The 19961-nt window shown below is 38.2% G+C and overlaps 1 protein-coding gene and 1 long non-coding RNA gene across 3 annotated transcripts in view; both read left to right on the top strand.

Annotated features, from left to right (window-relative positions):
• The window catches only part of SLC1A3 (solute carrier family 1 member 3), a 69878-nt gene that overhangs the window by 23144 nt on the left and 26773 nt on the right, over positions 1–19961 (top strand). The window lies entirely within an intron of this gene.
• On the top strand, positions 153–3521 carry LOC115336976. Its single transcript, XR_003922001.1, has 2 exons — positions 153–204; positions 2168–3521. It is a non-coding gene; the product is annotated as an uncharacterized LOC115336976 (long non-coding RNA).

The raw sequence follows: 19961 nt of genomic DNA, 5'->3' as shown, positions 1-19961 counted from the left end.
CAAATCTCTTATTTCCTGTGTTTTGTTTGGCAAAGCAAAGTGGATGCCTCTTAACTAACCTCAAGAAGATTCCTCCAGGGCCTTGCACGCTGATAATATAATTGCTTCTTCCAATTGTAAATGATCTGAATAAATATTTTTTGCTCTTTGCAGGCATGACAGTGTCTCCCAGATATGATGTTCTGGGTTTCCATTTGTATTTATGTAAGTGTGCTCAATATAACTGGTTGTGACAATATTAGAACATATGGTCTCTGAGGTATTAGAAATAGGCTGGGGATGATTACATTCCTTCACAAATTTTGTGAATGTCAAAGAAATTAGAGCAATAAAAACAAAGTAATAAATATAGAAGCTATGGGCTGTTATGTAAGTGCAACATAAATTGAGAAAGTGAAGACTTCTGCTATACAGGTAAACAGTTCTGACGGTTATTCACAGACTCTTGGGATAATAAACTATAAAAGGTGAAGTCAACCCAGCTACATTTCTCTATAGCCTGTTTTGGTACCTTCGTGAAAGAAACAGTGCAGACTCATATTCAGGTTTCCACTCACATTTGCCTTGTGACTTACCATTATTGCATGTGGCTTAAGCAGGTATACAGTTTTCTCCATGAGATTCTGTCTTCTGATGTGTATGTTACAAGGCATGTACTAACATCTGCTTGGGAGAAAATGGAGGTTGTATGCATACCTTTCACCATCTTCTACTGGTTATAGGAAAATATGATTATATGGATACCTGTATTCTTTATCTTTTGTGGTTTAGACACAAATCCAGCTGCATACTCTATGCTGGTCTTTATTCTCTACAGTCTTTCAGATGGGAGAACTCCCAAGTCAGCATTCCCAATCAGTATCTGTTACAAAGTCAAAGGCAAAATTAAAGCACAGTATATGGGAGGCAGCATAAATAACCAAAGAAATAGATTAAATTCCCATCTGGATTATTTTATGGACAAATCTGACCCGAATTCTTATACAAACACAGGGCTGACAATTTTGCTCCATTTCTGTTTTGAATTTGTTGCAGTTATAGGAGTTCAAAATATTTTATACCTTCTTATTTGATTATAATTTGAAGCATTTGACATAAACAAATTTCTTGACATAATTATTTTAAAATATGCATTGTCCCTTAAAGGTATATAAAATAAATATATATGCATATGATAACAATTGAACTTGTCATGAAATAGGCAAAGACTGCAAGATTTGCACCAGCATTAAGACTACTATGCATTAACATTTTTTGAGCTGTTATAGCAAGATCATAATGAAATTGAAATTCCAGACCTTAAAACTGGCCCACAAGTTTTATCTGCATGTTTCAGTTATTCAGTGAATATAAGGGTGTCAGAATGAGGTACTTTTTCTTAACCAAACTATGTATTTCCTGAAATCACATTCACAAAAAATGATTCATGACTAGTCTTTATAAAAAGCGTAGCTGGAACATGACATTTGTGACAAATATTAAAGCTAGAGAAATTTTGCAAGGGTTGTTGGCAAATATTTTCACAATTCTGGTCATAGCTCAGTTTAATAGATAGGCTGTTTCTCCTTCCCCCAAATTGTGGAAGCTTGGAATTTAGTTGTACAGGGACATCTACTTTTAAATGCAAGTAAACTAGGATTAAATTCTGTGCATTTCTTTCAAGTATCTTTGTCTGGTAAAATATAGCAAAGCATAAAAAGCCCAGTCAAAATTTGAGACTAATTTTTCCTGCACATTGCAGAAACAGTATGAAAATTGTTTATTTACTAACAGTAATCAAGCCGGGGAAGGAGAAAGGGAATGTAGAAACAGTGAAACAGTGAGGTCCACTGGCTCGTCAATGATTATCAGTGCAACACAATGTGCATTAGATGATAATGCTTGTCCAATGCTTGTCCAAACTGTTAATGGGAGAAACACTAATATGGTGCAAACGAATCTTAATCACACACCAGGATTTTGTGTGCAAGATTCTGTACAAACACAAAGAAAAAGACTGTGAATCTTCTTACACAAAAGGAGGCTGTATAGTAAAACAGTTTAGAAGCCTGAGCATGGAAGGTTTACCTCAAAGAAGAAAAACATCTTAGTATGTAGTTTGTAGTATGTCTTTGTTTATATTCACTCCCCTTTCTAATTCAAATAATGACATGGCTGTCTTTCACAGATTCTGGAAGATACAGAAACTTCCCTGCCTCTGATGCAGCCTCTTAATAACAGACTACAACACTGATAACTGCAGAGACACAAGTGACTTTCCTTTGGGCAGGCTCAGAGACATAAGATTTTTAACCCCTGGTTTTTCAACATGTTCATAGTGTTTACCACCACAAAAGCTATAGAACGTGTTGACAAAGTGCAGAAAGCTGAAATTTCCATGTGTGGATGTCTCTTAACTAACCTTAGATGTACATATGATGCTTTTGATTTCAGCTATCAAAGGAGTGCAATGAACAGTGACAATGTTAAAAACAAGTAGTAAGGAACACGGTCTATCCCCTCACTGAGATAAAAAAAAAGGCACACAGAGTGACTCGAGTAACAAAACAAAATGCAAGTAGAGATCACAATTAACAGACAAGTTGCAGATGCAGTTGCTTGAAATTACCTATAATGAAACAAGGATAATATTCAAAGAAACAACTGAACCTGAATAGTCTCCAAGCCACTCCCTTACGTAAGTCAGGAAAAACACAACATCTGGATATGAACAGATTCAACTGCTGAAAAGCCATATTTTGCCCAAAGCAATTTATGGATGTAAAATGTGGAAAATTAATGCCATGTCATGTTGTATAACCTTAGGCAAATGATATTTCCCTTTTGTATCTCTGCTTTCTTTCTGCTTTCAGATGTAGTGCTGGTGAAGTTTTTTTACAGCTACTGGGCGGAAATGAAGATAACTATATATGATGGAAATTTTAATGGAGACATATAGATTAAGTTGTCACAGGTCAGCTGAGTATATAGCTATTGTGTATATAGCTATGTGTATATAGCTCAGCTGTGTGTATAGCTATTTTACTTGTATCACTGTAGAGATGGAAATAAGCAAATAATTACAGCCAAGGATGGTATATGGGGCCATCACTGAGAAAGTCGCTGTAGAAATACTACACCCAAAGTTACCTAGTGACTGCTTGCAGCTAGTTATGATGATATCACTAATAATCAGATATGCATAAATGGACCATATTTTTTCACTGTATACAACTGTTTAACAGGAAAGTGTTAATGATGAAGTTAAAAAAAATTCTCCTGACGTTAGCATATGGTGTGATGGACCTAAACTAGGTTGTATGACAGGGAACTGTGATACAATGGCACAGCCTCCCACATTCAGATAGCAGCTGTAGCCAGTCTTCTGTAAAGACATAATTCTAGAAAATATTACAGTCTCATGTTATTAAATTTAAGAAATTAGGTTTTTTATTTGCCTTTCCAATATTTAGAATGAGGCAGCAAAGGACTGATCAAGTGTAACTGGATGCAAATGCTATTAAAACTTATCAAAACACCTATCCTCTAGTAAATTATTAGCATTTTTCATTTTGACAATTATAATGTCCTTTATTAACGTATTAAATAAATAGCAGTAAACATAAAGGGCCAGAATTTTCAATTTGCTCATCCTAACCCCTCACATCAGAGCACACAATAGGAAGGTCTCATAAAGAGACCTGCGCATCACCTCTTCAAAAAAGAGGCTGGGAATCCTTCCTGTGTCTAGGTTTGTGGACGCAGGAGCCATACTGCGTGAAGTCTCTGTGTATTTCCAGTGTTCTCCTGTCTACTCGCTGACAAGTCTATTGTGGAAAAAAGGCTATCACTTACTACAAGGTCCCAGGTGCTGTCTCATATCAGCCACAAATGTTTATGGTAATTTCAACAGATGGAAAGTCTCTTATTTAGCAGGATTCCAGAGAGGGGAACAAATGCTGTGGAGCCAGCATTATCCTTCTCCCAGGAAGGAAAAGGAGGGCCTAGCAGTAATTCCCTTTAAATCATTCTGGCAGAACAGACCTATAACCAGTGCCTGTGCAACATCTTGGATACTCACAGTAAAGCTAGAAACCAAAATTATTAACAAAATTCAGTCTTACTCTTCTGTGTTTCAGTTCAAGAAATATAGCATTCCTGATTCAGTTCATATAGTTCATACATGTAAATTGAGAAACAATTAGGCAGTGTTTGCTCAGCTTAGGTGGTCACCAGAGCAATGAATCCATTTTCCAAATTCCAAAATTTGGAAATTTTCTGATTTTCCCAAAATTCTCTCATTTTTGCATGTTCTCGAGAAATTATTTTAGAAGTCAAAATAAGCAAAACCCATCAAATCAATGAAAAGCTTTATACTGATCTCAGTTGACTCTAGTTATAGGGAAAAGAAGAGAATTGACAGATTCTCTATGAGTGAAGCACCTTTTGGATTGGCAGTGTATTTGAGCTGCCTGTATATTTGTATTGGAAGCTTGCTACAGAGGAACCCTGTAGATACCTCCTACAGTAGTAAGCCTGCTATGAGTCACCAATCCATGAACATCCTAGGAGTATATTTTTTTTTACTTATGCCTTTCTTTTAATACATTAAATGTTATTTTAAAAAGTAACTTACCTTCTTTTTCAGGCAACTCTTTCCTCTTTCTCCCCCACCCAATATTATATAAGCATGCCAACGTTGTAAAAGCTTAATTGCATGGCAGCTTTGATTTTATGCACTTGCACATTTCATGCACACATCAGTTTATGCATTCATATAAGTATTTATATATGCAATTTGCATAACTGTATGACAGTGCTATTTAATTTGAACATCCAAACCCTTTTTTTCCACAAAAAAAGGAAAACTCATGCTTTGATCTGTGTGTGTCCAAAATCTGTAGCTAAAAATGTGGGCATGCAAGTTACTAAGTTTGTAAAGATCCAGTCATCTTGTAAATGGGATTTCCTATAGGGATAAAGAAATAATTGAAGAAACATTACTAGTGTTGATCCATGTTCTGTAACAATTTCATCTCAGGCTAGCATCTTTATGGTAGATGAGGGCCAACAGCAGCTAAAAATATATAAACATGAAACCTTATACACATAATTACTTTAAGCACCTGCTCTTCAGTACCTGTATTATTGTATAAAACAAATGTCTATAAAGTCTGGCATACAGCTTCTAATAACCATTATTGAGACAGGCACTCAAACAATAAAATATTGGAACCTTCTTATACTGTTCCTTTCCACAATCTTTAAGGGAATGTGGGCAGGATAAGTTTAATAATTATGTCATGTACTTCTAAAGTATTTTGGACAAAGCTTTTAAAAGTTTAAAAAGTGAGGTTTAGTATCAGGCAGCTACATTTTGAAAAATCAATAAGTAAAAAAGGTAGTTTGGAAACTATTCAGCACCTAGAAACATAAACTTTCAAGTTGAAACACAAAAAGAACTATATGCACATTCAGTGTGTGTTGGCAATCAGTTTGACTATGACATCCTAAATATGTGTCCTGAACAAGTTTTTACACAGAAAGTGCTCCAGGAGGAAACAAACTATACCCAGTTGGAAGTCAGAAAGCATTGTGCAAGGCATGGATGTTAGAAAATCATAACGAAATGTCATACATATGTGTACAATAAATACATCTTTGGGTGGAAACTCTTACTCAGAAAGTGCTATATATCTCAATCTATGCAAATACTAAAAGCAAGGAGCTACAGAAAGGATCATAAAATGAAAATATAACTCAATTCTCAACCATTTCTGAAACAATTTTGCAATAGGAAATGCACAGCAATCTATCTTCAAAAAAGCCTGAGAGAACAATTCTAACTGAACCCAGATCCCACTAAAAATTAAAATGCAATAAAAGCAGAGATGAAATTTCTGCATATAATGACACTTGGTATAAAATAAAATTTGATTATACCTTAAAAAAGAAAACCTAAGCATCCAAAAGCAGAAAGTATGCAGCACTGTGTTTTTGAAGTCTTAGTCTCTGCAAGCAGTAATGCACAAACAGCAAGGGTGTTCAAGAACAAAGTCTGCAATAATTAAAGACAGCAAAACTAAAAAAAAAAAAACCTCTAAAATCATTCAAGTTTGCTGGAAGCCCTTAATTAAAGGCTGATTAAAATTTCATTGCAACCTATAGCTTTTCATAGTGAACCACTACTTTTATTATTTTCACAAATATTGAATAACCAATTGTTATACACTATTATTCAATTTCCATTCTGCATGGGATTCCAACTGAGTTGGTGATAGGTAACAACCTCCCATCCTCAAAGACTTAGTTTTGATTTTTTATCTTAGTTCAAATGCATAACATCAAGACTTTGTTTGCTGACAGGCAAGTCACTGGCAAAACAAAAAGCAAAAACTGGAAGAACACGTAAGAGTTAAAGCATCCTGCCTGAGCACTGTTGGACCATTGTAAATCCACACTGTCTCTCTATTAAAATTTCTATTTCAAAGGCAGAAGAACTAAAAATATCCTAGGGACAGCTCAAAACAATTTTTTGAGTTTGATACAAACAAATACAAATTGGTTACAGAAAAACAGCACACCTGAAAATTAAAAATACTTAACTTAAAATATTATAAAATGTAAAATCAGCTACATTAGATTGTAAATGGAGAAGACTTGAGTTTGTATTTTGTACAGCAAAATTTTGGGAACTAGGACACTGAGAGCAAGCATTTTATTCAGGATATTGAAGACTGAAACTGTAAAGAACGATGTCTTCAATAACGAGTAACTCTGTGATAACATGACAGATGAACTAGAATGGTGCCAAGAGCAAAGTAATACACCTGGGAAAGGGGAATGTGCTACACCTATACTACACCTAATCACAAGCTCTCAGATGGCCACTAGTACACAGGCAAGGGTTCTCAGACTCCCTGTGAACAGTCCAGAGAAGGTGACAGGTCTTATTAGTGCAATGGAGTTCTAGTGAAATGCAAGGAGGGATTAAACAGACTACAACTTCTTGGCATGAAAAAGATACAACCATAGAAGGTCACCATAAAAGTCCACAGAGATCATTAATCATTTGTAGAAGCTTAGATGGAGTAACTATTATTATATCTCACAATTAGTTTTCATAATAAGGAAAATATGAGGTGCCCAATGAAATAACTAGGGCGTGCATTTATAATAAAGAAAAGGAAGTACTTCTTCACACAGCACACAATTAAATTGTGTTGTGCAGTGCCACAAGCCAGAAGTTAATAGTTTCAAAATGAAACTGTAGAGTTCACAGATAACAGCCATCATTGACCCTTAAATTTGGGGAACTAGCCATTTGGAAGGCCCTAGTCCCCAGTGGTAGCTAGATACAAGGAGGGCAAGCAAGGGTAGTGAACACTATCTTCTTCTGTTTCTTCAAAGTCTTTCAGTAAGAATCTGTTGTCAGGTAGAGATGAAGACAAAGAAATTACTTGGCCAGCCATTGGACTGATTAATTTCCCATAGGTTTATGTTACTGTTGCACTCCATAGAATTTCATATCAGATTGAAAGGGTTTCTCTGTTTTCACATGTTAAGATTTCACTTACCAACTGCTCTAAGGAAATGACTAATGTCAACACTTTGAGCTTTCTGACATACACAGCTTTTTCCAGAGCCAGTTCAAAACCAAGGAAAAACTATTCCAGGATCTGAGAATCATTTCACTTTCAACAAATGTAAACTCACTCCACTGACATGAAATTAGACTTAAAAATAAAAGAGATAAGGCAAATCATATGTCAAGAAAGAAGGAAAGAACTATGCACAACAATATCAGCAGCTCTTAATTATGCCACTCTTGGGAAGTTGACAAATAACAACAGTGTAAGAGCCATTAACAAAGTATGACAAAAACCAGTATGAAAACTTGTGAAGAGTTACGAAGAGATAGTTAGGTACACAGAGGCTTCATTCAGGCTTTCAGTTTCCTAATCCTTTCACCTCTTTTACCACTAGCCTGAATACCATGATCTGCATCCCCATTTCCTACATGTGAATGTAGCACAAATCCATTGTATTTGCTTCTTTGTCAGTTTGTCTTTGCTGTAACTGCTCATGAAGACCAGAAGAATCTAATCAAGAAAGTTCCTGAGGCTGCATTTGGGGGACAGCAGGAACATTACTCAGAGTACTTAAACAACAGCAGAAGTAACACATATCATCCTTTCATCAATGTTGTAAAATCTGACAGACACAAAGTACTTTCTGAATCACTGCGTCAGCTACACAGATCATTGCAGAAGGACCAACTGCAGACACACACAGAAGGTTGTCATCTTTCAGAAACAGGAGACTGTAATGCTATCATTAGGTCCTCTACCCTTGTTTTCACCCTGATTTTTTTTTCCATGTTTTGATAATGGGCAGTTGTTGACCTATAATACATTATTTCCATTTAATTCTCAAAATTAATTGCTGGATCTCCTACATGCTGTCCTTCAGCCATTTATTTGGATTATAAACTCCTATAAGGCAGAGCCATCATTACCACCACTACTGGAGGTAGAGATACTGAACACTTGCCTCTTGATAGCACTGCTGGATGCCCCACCTGTGCTCTGAGCAATGGAGAACAAGTCACTGTGCACCACAAGAGCTACAGGACTAAGCCCTGGGTCTGGGTTCCAGTAAGAAGTTGGGTTGTCTGGAAGAGGAGGAAAGCTGCCCAGCTAATTGTTCATCCTGGTATCCGGCCACATGGTGCAGCTCTCACTAGTGCTGGAGGATAAGAAGGAGAAAACAGAGGCAAATCTCTAATGAATTGTTGAGACTACAGATACAACTAAGGAACAGCAACATCTGGGATTTGAGCTGCATGTTAGGGAGTCACAAAGCAGATCCTCCATTGGCTACAATTCCTCTCATCCAGGCACTCCTGTTAGTGCATACTTTTTCTTTACTTTCTCTTCCAGGGTGTTTCTGAACATATTCTATATCCTCCAGTTCAGATCTTGAGAAACGAGTGCAACAAAATATAAACAATGCTGTTGTATATGGCATGAAGAATCTCTCAAAAATACCTCCACAAATATTTAAGAGCTTGCTTCATTGCTAGGAATTGCTTTGCAGTTGTGTCATAGCTCCTTTTCATAGCTGATAACTTTTTGCAGAGATGTGACTGGCACAGTGTAGCATACCTTTTCATATTCTTTTGTTACAATGTTGTCTCCAGATGAGTGCCTGAGGCAGCCATGAATGCAGCAAAATGTTTGCTGAAACTTAGAATCTCCTTAGAGATTTTGTTAATTGGGTGGAAAGTCTCTCAATGTGAACTTTTTCAGGGTCACAGTCAGATCTGGATTTCCTCATGCAAGTGAGTCCAGGGTGCTGTTATACTGCTGAAGTTTGACACAAAACTCTTGTAACATACCACCAATCCCAGAAAGGACTGGTTTTTTGTGGTTATGGCTTATTCTAGAAAGCATCAGTTTCAGCTAGGTCTGGGCATAGTCTGCTACTTCTATGCATTGCCTCAGATATTTTACTTGGGCCACTCTGATGACAATTCCCCATTTACACAAGGCCTTTTTCCTTTGATTCTTTCTAGGACTTGATCTTCCCAGGTTTCACTGAATGATGCCACTGATACATACCACAGCCAAGTTAATTCAATTTACCTAAAAGCCCATCTGTGTGTATCTGGAAGGTAGCAAGTACCACCTGAATTCCAGAAATGGGGAAAAAAGAAAATCCTACAGGCCCCCACCTGTTCTCAAGTTTGGTCTTTCTTGAGTCTCATGTCATTCTCAGGTTAAGAAAGTTCCTATATTTAGCATTTTTTATCTTGACCAAGTGCTCATCATTGTAAAGCATGGCATTTCCATCTGAAAGAGGGACACGTGCAATCAGTACAAACACAGATTCCTCAGAGGTTTGTACACTTAGCAAACAGGGCAGTTTAGTATACCACAAACTTTCAGTTCCTGTTACTGTGAAGACAGTTACATCTAGCAAAACTGGAAGAAAAGCACCTGGGATGGCAAGCTCTTAAACTTTGGATCCGTGGCTCACCAGATAAAAAAGCTCCATGTATTCTTTCTATTCATAATATCTTGAAAGGACTTTTTTCTCTGCAGGAGTCTACCAAAAGCAGATATACCAATGTTGATCTACAAAGTGTTGTCTACAACACTTCTCAACAGTGTTGATCTCTCACTGTTGAGAAGTGAAAATATGAGGATACAGAAAGGCTTGTGCAAAAAAAAAAAAGTCTCATTATTTATTTGGCCATATCATGTGGGAATGAAAAGATAAAATTCTTTACAGTTTCACACAACTGAATAGCAATTCAGTTCTAATACTGAGTAAGAAACATGCAAATAAAGAAAACAGTCAAGTGCTCAACTCCCATGCCAACAGAAGCTTTCAGATCTTAATGTTATTCTTAAAGACCCATCACCTCTGGGAGTCAAGTATCAAAGCAAATTAAATTCCTGGCCCCCTGGTTGTGAAGAAAAGCTCAAGAATAGATCCTGACTGTATTCTGAAAAATCAAGAGTCACACAACAAAGAGCACTTATTTGAAAAAATTTGGGGGTTTAAAGTATTCCAGTATTTGGAGAGCATGAGTTTTAGTTCCTGAGTAGTTAGAGTTATCAGATCTGGTATTAATCTTTAAGCAATATTCATCTCTACTTCACTGAAGAGTTTGATGGGCTTCAAGCATATCACAAGTTGTGAAGAAGTTTTTGGATCAAGTACATTAACACAAACATTTATTTAGATGCCTCAGTTAAGCATGTGCTCAGGATCAGGCTTTGGTTTGTAGTAATAATAATATACTTAAACAGAATTAATGTTTTTTCAGATAATTACACCTTTTCATCCTCAGATAACTGTACCACTAGCTCCTTACTGGTGGTAGATAAGAAAAAGTACAGCATCGTACTAGAAGTGCACTGTTTGCACTAGAATTAACATACTAATGCTTATTCTTTCCTCCATAAACAGCTCTTTTATTTTCTCTCTGCTCATATGCAAAGCTAAATACTTACTTTATTCTGACATTTCACCACCCACTTCTAACTTAGATCTGAATACTTAGATAATATCAGAGATTCTCCAGTGAATATAGTTTCTTTTCATAGAGAAAAAGTAGGTTTTGGTCAAGAGTTCATCTAATGAATGGCTATTTCATTAATGAATACATTCTTGCACTAAAAATCAGCTTTGTCCAATATTTAAAATTGCAGTATGTCTTAACTCCCCAAATCCTGAAAACAAAGTTAGAGAACATTAGCTTACTAAGCCTGCCTAATATCTGGCTCAAGGCTAATGAAGCTGTGCAAAGGGCCCACATCCATAAAGAAAATAAAGCTTTCAAATTCAAGATAGGATGTTTAATAGTTTGTTAAAAAGTAAATAGGCTTCTTTTCTGTTCTGCAGAACATCACAGTCCAATAATAACAATGATCTAAAAAACCTCTCCTGTCTTTCATGCGTTTAGTTTAAAAAGAGCTGATATTTTCTTTGGTACCTCAGACTTCTCATGGAAATTCATCTCCTGCAAGCAGATGATGCCCAGATGGCAACTGTGTAATACTTGAATTGTGGAAGCCAAAACCTATTTTTCAGCTGTACTTAGCACTGTAACACCCTGGAAAAAAGCTGAATAATATTATTAAAAAGCACTGATTGCTACTGTCAGGCATTCCAGAGGAAGCCTTAACTACTTTCCATTGCCTCCTACAAGTCTGTAAGGTAGAGAAAGAGAAAGCAAAAAATGTACGGCTTTGATGTTGTAAGGCTGTAACTGAATCAGTGACCCAAAGTTCAAGAGGTCACTGAAACAAAGGAGAGAAAAGAAGGAAAACAAAAGCTTGTTCACAAGAAATTCCAATTCCACACTTTCGTAATGAGTTCTCAGAACAGCCTTAACATCATTACTGAATTGTGAAAAAAAACCCAAATTATAACAACAATTTAAAATGTAATACACTAATTGCAGCTAAAGTAATGACTCCTTAGTATTCATATGGCATATTACCAGAGGACGTTAAATTCACAAATAGGAAGTATTTTTTTCCTAAAGTTGATTTGATTGTTACCCATTAAATTCTTGGGGGGGGGGGTTTAGGGTGTAATTAAACTACGATTTACTCCTATGGCCCATGAAAAAAATGGAAAAATGCTTATGATGTTATGCATTAGAATGTTCTTATTCATTATCAAGATGTTAACTTATAGATTGTAAGTGGTGTTTTAAAATGCTGCTATTTCTATATTTTCTATTCTATTTCTAAATTCTATACAAATGTTTTCAAATTTTGTCGCATCAGATCCCATGCTCTTTAAATAGATTTTGCTATACTTGATAAAGGAAGTCTCAGATTGTTTCTAGATTCTTTATTAATACAAGATTCACATTTTTTGATGCCACATAAAACTTCACATGCAGAATTTTTCTTATCAAATCCAAGTTAATGTGATTCTTTGAAAAATGAGAATCTAAAAGTACTCCGTATTGTCAAATTAGTTACTGTTCTGCAATTTCTAATGAAAATAATGACTTAGAGACATGAAAGAGCGACATGCATTTCCTTTTGATGCAGAGAGATAATAGTACGTAGTGGTGCATCTTTTTTGTACTCAAGCAGTCAGAGGGACTGAGGCCCCACTATACTAGGTCCTGCACCAAAGTCAATACAGTATTAGGGGTAATGTCTTTCAGGACAAACTTCCCCAGATTGAGATGTTGTCGACATTGCTGACTTCACTGTCATAGACAGATAACTGAGCTAATTTTATATCAATATGGGGAGCAGAATAGCAACGGCAGCATGGAGCTCCATTCAAAGTGATTTATGTTGCTTCATGTGAATGCAGATAGCACTACAACTTGCAGAAATTAAAACTATACTTGAGGTGTGAGAGGAGAAAAGTCAGTGAACAAAGTGTGAATTCATCAAGAACAGTCTATGGAAGCATACATACTGTTGCAAAATAGTACAAACTGAAAAAATGCATGGCACATGGGAAGGAATGTAATAAACTGAAAGGATTACAAGAACATGTAAACACCAGCAGGATGTGTATAACATAGACAAAAAGGAGAGCAACAGCTCCATGAACAGCTCAGATAAATTCTCTGGAAGAGCAATGGATAAAACAGCAGCAGAGGAATGAACTGCTAGCTTGAAAGCAAAATGAAAATTTATCACTTTTAAGTTGGACACAGATGCACCAATCAGTGTTGTGTCACTGACAAGATTTCTAAAGAAAGAAAAAAAAAAGACAAAGCAATTTTGATTACTAGTAAACCTGGTAGAAGATGAGATAGTAGCTACTGCAACAACAAAAAATACACAGGATTCTTTAGGGAGTGGGCCGTTACCAGAGCAACTTCAGATTACTCAAAAAAGTGAAGTCTTGTTGAACATATCTAAAGGCAATGTCACACCATTCTTTTCCAAATTACCTTAACATTGCTGAATTAGCAAAGAAAGATGATCTCAGGGTTTTTAAAATTGTGCTAAAATTAACATTCCAAGCAGAAATCCAAAGACCAGGTTGTTAACAGATGCATTAGTAACACACTACTATTACTTCAAATCTTATTTGAGTCACATCCAAATGGGCTAAGCTTCTTTCCAAATCATGGCTGCTGCATGAACGCTATAAAATTAACTTAACTAGTGTCAGATCCTAGTGGACAATCATCCAAATAAAAGACACTATCACTGCAACTAGAGTCTATTATTGGAAGTTTTAGTGAAGAAGCCAAGAACTGGCAGGCCAACAATACTAGATCACATTTTGAGTGAGAAGGTGAAACCTCCAGCATAGAGCTGTGACAAGTTACAGGCCGGTACAATCCCATACCCCAAAAACCATGTAATTTTGCACATAGATAGAGATACGTCTCTATTTTTTTTTAGACAGGCAACCTTAATTTTCCATTCTTTAAATCTTGCACCTCTCTGACTAGAATTGTGTTCATTTTTCTGGCAATTCAACAGGAGTGTCTCTTCAGACATCTGTAACATACCAAAGATGTAAAAGCAAATGCATTTTTACTTTAGACTGCATTACTAGCTACTGTTCCTTTACAGATACCTCTAATCTCACATCTGTATTCTCAAGGATGTCATATTATTTTTTCAGTAGCAGCTAAAGTAGATCAGAAGTGATTTACGATACTAAATAGTTTACAGCTTCATCACATAGTATACAGCCAGTCAGATAACACAAGCACTGTATATTTCTGGAATGCTATTTAATAAGTGCTACACATACAAAAACATGTCTGTGAAGGACTCCAGGCACAGTCTGCCAAAACTCAGACCAGCGTTTCAGCAGATTAAAAGCTTCCACATATATTTTAAGAAATTGCATTATGGATTTTTATGGAGCACTAAGTAATGTGCTTAACACCATCCAGAAGGCAAAGGTATCTTTATCAGTGGTATCTTGCCAGGATGCGGTATGTTTCATGTTTCAAGCAGATATTTTTGGCAATATGTTCAGAATAAGTGAAAATTAATGTTTTCATCCTTGGGGAATAGGATAGAAGTCTTACAACCACTAGCATATTTATTTCAGTCTTGTAACAACATGTCCTGTAGTATTCAAGCTAACTTAATGTGCTTTGGCTTTTCAGCTACCACAATTAACTTTTTTCCTAACTAAACTGAAATAATTTACGATATTACATTTTGCTTTTTTCTTAAGCAAATGTGCTCATTTTTTTCACTCCTGATTCAGAAAATAAGCAGCTTTATGCTCAACAGAAGAATCCCATTTCCAGGAAAGCTTAGTCCAAATGTCTGGACATAGAAGGATGTCTTTTTAGAATTGCACTGTGCAGGTAGCAGTAGTGTTTTGTTACCAAAAAAATTGTGAGCTGCTATTTTCTGTGTTCCTGGGTCTCTGATTCTTGGCTTGAAGACAGTCAGTCCTTTGTACTCTGTTATTACAATGAGGTAACCAAAGAAAGAGAGTCTTGGTTTGAGACTGTCAGCTGTTACTAATCACTGCTCCATGGCTTGCTGTGAATCCCTGCTTGCCTCTCCCTCCTGCTCTGCTTAGCACACATAAAGAAGATAAATTACTCCCTAGTTTCCTTTCAAAAAGCATATTGTCTGGCACATTCCAATACTGTGAGCAAAAGATGGAATAATGCGAAGAGTTAAATGGGTATCTAAACAGCCCCACAGCAGGGTCCTTCTCAGGCAGATGTGAGTTTCAAGAAATGTACTTTCCTACTCATTCTCCAAATGTATTCTGTTATACTGCAAACCCAAAAAGTAAATCAACTATGTTTTCAGAACAGTAGAGCATATTCCTGCAAGAGGTTTCCTGTAGTAATGCAAATATCGCTGACACTCAATAAATGTAGCATCTAAGTGTACCATATCTACATATTTCATTTTACTGGGAGGCGTAATACTTTGCTGTCTATAAATTATTTAGCAACAAGCCATCTGGGGAGGTTTATGGAATTCTTCCCTGCCCTCACTGACTGACACTGTCCTGAAACAGAGAAGAAATTTAAAGGAAGAAACATAGAATGGTTTGGGTTGGAAGGGACCTTTAAATGTCACCTTGTCCAACCCCCCATGCAATGAGCAGGGACATCTTCAACTAGACCAGGTTGCTCAGAGCCCCGTCCAGTCTGACCTGGAATGTTTCCAGGGATGGAGCATTTACCACCTCTCCAGGCAACCCGTTCCAGTGTTTCACCACCCTCATTGTAAAAAATTTCTTCCTTACATCTAATCTGAATCTACCCTCTTTTAGTTTAAAATCATTACCCCTTGTCCTATTCAACAGGCCCGACTAAAAAGTTTGTCCCCATCTTTCTTATAAGCCCAGTTTAAGCACTGGAAGGCCACAGTAAGGTCTCCCTGGAGCCTTCTCTTCTCCAGGCTGAACAACTCCGAATCTCTCAGCCTGTCCTCATAGGGGAGGTGTTCCACCCCCCTGATCATTTTTGTAAGGCCCTCCTCTGGACTCTGTCCAACAGGTCCATGTCCTTCTTATGTTGGGGGCCCCAGAGCTGAACGCAGTACTGCAGGTGGGGTCTCACCAGAGCGGAGCAGAGGGGCAGAATCACCTCCCTCGACCTGCCGGTCACACTTCTTTTGATGCAGCCCAAGGTACAATTGGCTTTCTGGGCTATGAGCACACATTGCCAGGTCATGTTAAGCTTCTTGTCAACCAACACCCCAAGCCCTTCTCCACAGGGCTGCTCTCAATCCAGTTATCCCCAAGCCTGTATTGATACTGGTGGTTGCCCTGACCCAGGTGCAGGACCTTGCACTTGGCCTTGTTGAACTTCATGACGTTCACATGGGCCCACTTCTTGAGCTTGTCCAGGTCTCTCTGGTCAGCATCCTGTCCCTCAGGTGTGTCAACCTCACCAGTCAAGTTATTTGTGCATGGAAACAAGAAAAGTAAGATGTGAGCAAGGCTGTGGAATACCCTACCATGAAAAGAGTTAGGGTAAAAATAGCAACTGATTTGCACCTCAAGCTCAATAAATTTCTAACCAAGACTGTATAATATATTTGCCTGCTATATCAGAACACTATACTTGATGGCCCAGGAAGTACTTTCCAGCAGAGATTATTGTCATACTTTTTTATAAGATGACAACTAATCTTGATGCACTGAAACCAAGCAGAGTTTCATAAAGTGAAGTTATTCTACTGAAAGAGCAGTATCAGTGATGAATAACAAAATGGTCTTTCATTATTCATGGCTAACTGAAAGGTAAAAATCACTGTAAAGCCACTAGAGATTATTTGGGTCTCTACCATTGTGGTAGGTTGACCCTGGCTGGGTGCCAGGTGCCCATGAAAGCCACTCTATCACTCCCCTCCTCAACCAGAGAGGGGAAACAAAAATATGACAAAAGGCTCGTAGGTGAAGATAAGGACAGGGACACATGACTCAGCAATTACTGTCACAGGCAAAACAGACTCAACTTGGGGAAAATTAACTTAATTTATTGCCAATCAAACCAGAGTAGGCTAATGAGAAATAAAACCAAATCTTAAAACACCTTCCCCCCCACCCCTCCCTTCTTCCTGGGCACAGCTTCACTCCCAAATTCTCTACCTCCTCCCCGCCAGCAGCACAGGGGGACAGGGAATGGGGGTTGAGGTCAGTTCATCACACATTGTCTCTGCTGCTTCATCCTCTTCAGGTGCAGGACTCCTCACACTCTCCCCTACTCCAGCGTGGGGTCCCTCCATGAACTTCTCCAACATGAGTCCTTCCCATGGGCTGCAGTTCTTCACGAACTGCTCCAGTGTGGGTCCCTTCCACGGGCTGCAGTCCTTCAGGCACAGACTGCTCCAGCATGGGTCCTCTGCAGGGTCACAAGTCCTGCCAGCAAACCTGCTCCAGTATGGGCCCCTCTCTCCACGGATCCGCAGGTCCTGCCAGGAGCCTGCTCCAGCGTGGGCTTCCCACAGGGTCACAGCCTCCTTCAGGCCTGTCCACCTGCTCTGGCGTGGGGTCCTCCCTGGGCTGCAGGTGGATATCTGCTCCACCGTGGACCTCCCTGGGCTGCAGGGGGACAGCCTGCCTTACCATGGTCTTCCCCACGGGCTGCAGGGGAATCTCTGCTCCGGCGCCTGGAGCACCTCCTCCCCCACCCAGCTTCTGTGCCTGCTGCAACTTTTTTCCCTTCTTAAATCTGTTATCACAGAGGCACTACCACCATCCCTGATGGGCTTGGCCTTGGCCAGCGGCGGGTCTGTCTTGGAGCCAGCTGGTATTGGCTCTATCGGGCACAGGGGAAGCTTCCAGCAGCTTCTTACAGAAGCCACCCCTGTAGCCCCCCCGCTACCAAAACCTTGCCACGCAAACCCAATATAACCATTCACACTAGTCAATGATGATCTGACATTCTCTTACCATGGTTTCATAAAGGTTTTCCTTCTAATGAATAAACTGTGGCTAGAAGAGCATGTGTTTGCAGCCAAGAGGATGAAGGATAAAAAAACGTGGTCATTTACAAAATATTTTCCCTTAACAAAAGTTAGAAAGGGATGGAGGAAATATGTTTGAAGCTAGCACACATTACACTTATTTGCTAGCATATTTTTACGCTGTTTCCATCAAGATGTATGGGACCAACAGAGGGAGTGCAATGTTCAGTTTCCATCATTTTTGCACATGCAAAAGCTTTCGGAATCACTGAGAGGTATCCAGCATCCACATTCAGGTATATTTCAAAACAAGCACTCTAGGAAAGTCATAAATAAGTACGTATGGCAGGATTAGGTTAGCATCCTCTAGAAAAGGTCTTTTTTCATCATATACAACCTTTCTCCTCACTGTGGTAGTGGAGAATCCACAAAGGAAGGTACATCGCTTTCTTTAAGTGCTTATGTGGACTCTTCTACTTGTTGTTAAGTCCCATCTTTCTGTTAAAGGTCTGTGATTTCTCTGGTTCACTCATGCAGTGAGATTTTTTCTTACATGTAACAGGAACGTGAGTGTATCTTCATAAGGGTATATTTTTATGCTGATTTTTTTTGAAGGCAGTGCTGGTTTGAGTAGCCGTGGCCCTCCAGAGCTCTCCTGAGCCCAGGTGCTCTTTCACACACCCTTGTTTTCTCCTTGCCATCAAATGTTGGATGGTGTTTGTTCAGCCACCTGGTGAGAACAGAGCCAGCTTGAAGATAAGCAGGGTGAAGTTAGGAATGCTTAACTTGCTTTAGCAGCACTGCCACCAAAGAGCAAAGGATGCAGTTTAACAATATAGCCAACTTGAAGCAATGGCAAACTCCTGCCAAAATGTTAGTTTTCCACCCCCAGACATGCTCTTCCTGCTGCTTCCTTTGTAAAAGTTCCAGTGTTCACATGATACGATTCTGAGATGATTCAGAATGACAAACTGACAGAAAAACTAACCCTCCAAAACCCAAAGTTAATGGTTCTCTGGTGGCAAAGGACAGGGCAGGACTACAAAGCTGTGGGGCAGGTCTAGTCCTTTAGAAGCCACTCTTAGACATTTAATTGGCTCATTGAATTGCATTACTATGTCCCAGCCATGGGTTTCATTAGTCAGCTTGGCTTAATAATGGTCACGTAATTTTGGATCAAGTACAACTGCTAATTTTCCTATGAGATATTTGCCAAATGTTCTTAATGGACCTGGAAAAATTAATGAAATATCTAATTTCATTATTTAAATTTCCATATTCAAATAAGGATAAGTTAAACTGAGATTTGGGGGCAGCTTGTCCCATCAGTTCATGCAAAAATGCATACAGAGCTATATTTCAGACATTATATGTCGCTTCAGGAAGTCATTACCTGTACTGATTTAATATTAATTAGTTTCACCAATGCATATAGTTCTTTGAAAATGTTATTTAGCTTTTTTCTTTGCAATTTTATTCTTTTACTGCTACTGCTATTAAAAATAACAGTCTAGAGTTTGGACTAATTTTGGACCTGATCTTGTGAAGGGTTCAATTGTCAAAGCTTTAAATATTATTTAACTTTTATTTTCTGGGAATGCTCAGCACCACTCAGGACATGCTCAGCAGCTATCAGAATAAAACTCTAGGGCTTAATCATGTTAATTAAACTCTGGCAATACTTCCACTGTCTTTACCTAACTATTGCTTTTCCTTACAATTTTTCTGTCAGCATATTTTACCGTGACCTTGCACAGCGTTATTCATTTCCACAAATCCTCGTCAACATACACAAAAGGGATTGTTCTCATGGTCTCACACTGAGAGTTTACTCATCACACAGTGCTTAGTGGATGTAGGGGGTCAAGAGTAGCTCATTTAAGACTGCTTCATTAGGAGAGTGAAAGACAACCTTAAAGAAACAAAATTAGGGCAACACTCCTGAGTCAACAGTTGCCATTATTGCTGTTCCACCATAGGAGTCCTTAACAAGAAACTGCAATTTCCTAATGAAGAGACTGTAAAAAATAAACAGGAAAATAATTAGCAATAAAAATATACTCTGTTCATAAC

Source organism: Aquila chrysaetos, chromosome Z (genome assembly GCF_900496995.4).
Source record: "Aquila chrysaetos chrysaetos chromosome Z, bAquChr1.4, whole genome shotgun sequence".
NCBI classification, from domain to species: domain Eukaryota; kingdom Metazoa; phylum Chordata; class Aves; order Accipitriformes; family Accipitridae; genus Aquila; species Aquila chrysaetos.
This window is presented reverse-complemented; position numbering and strand designations above follow the sequence as displayed.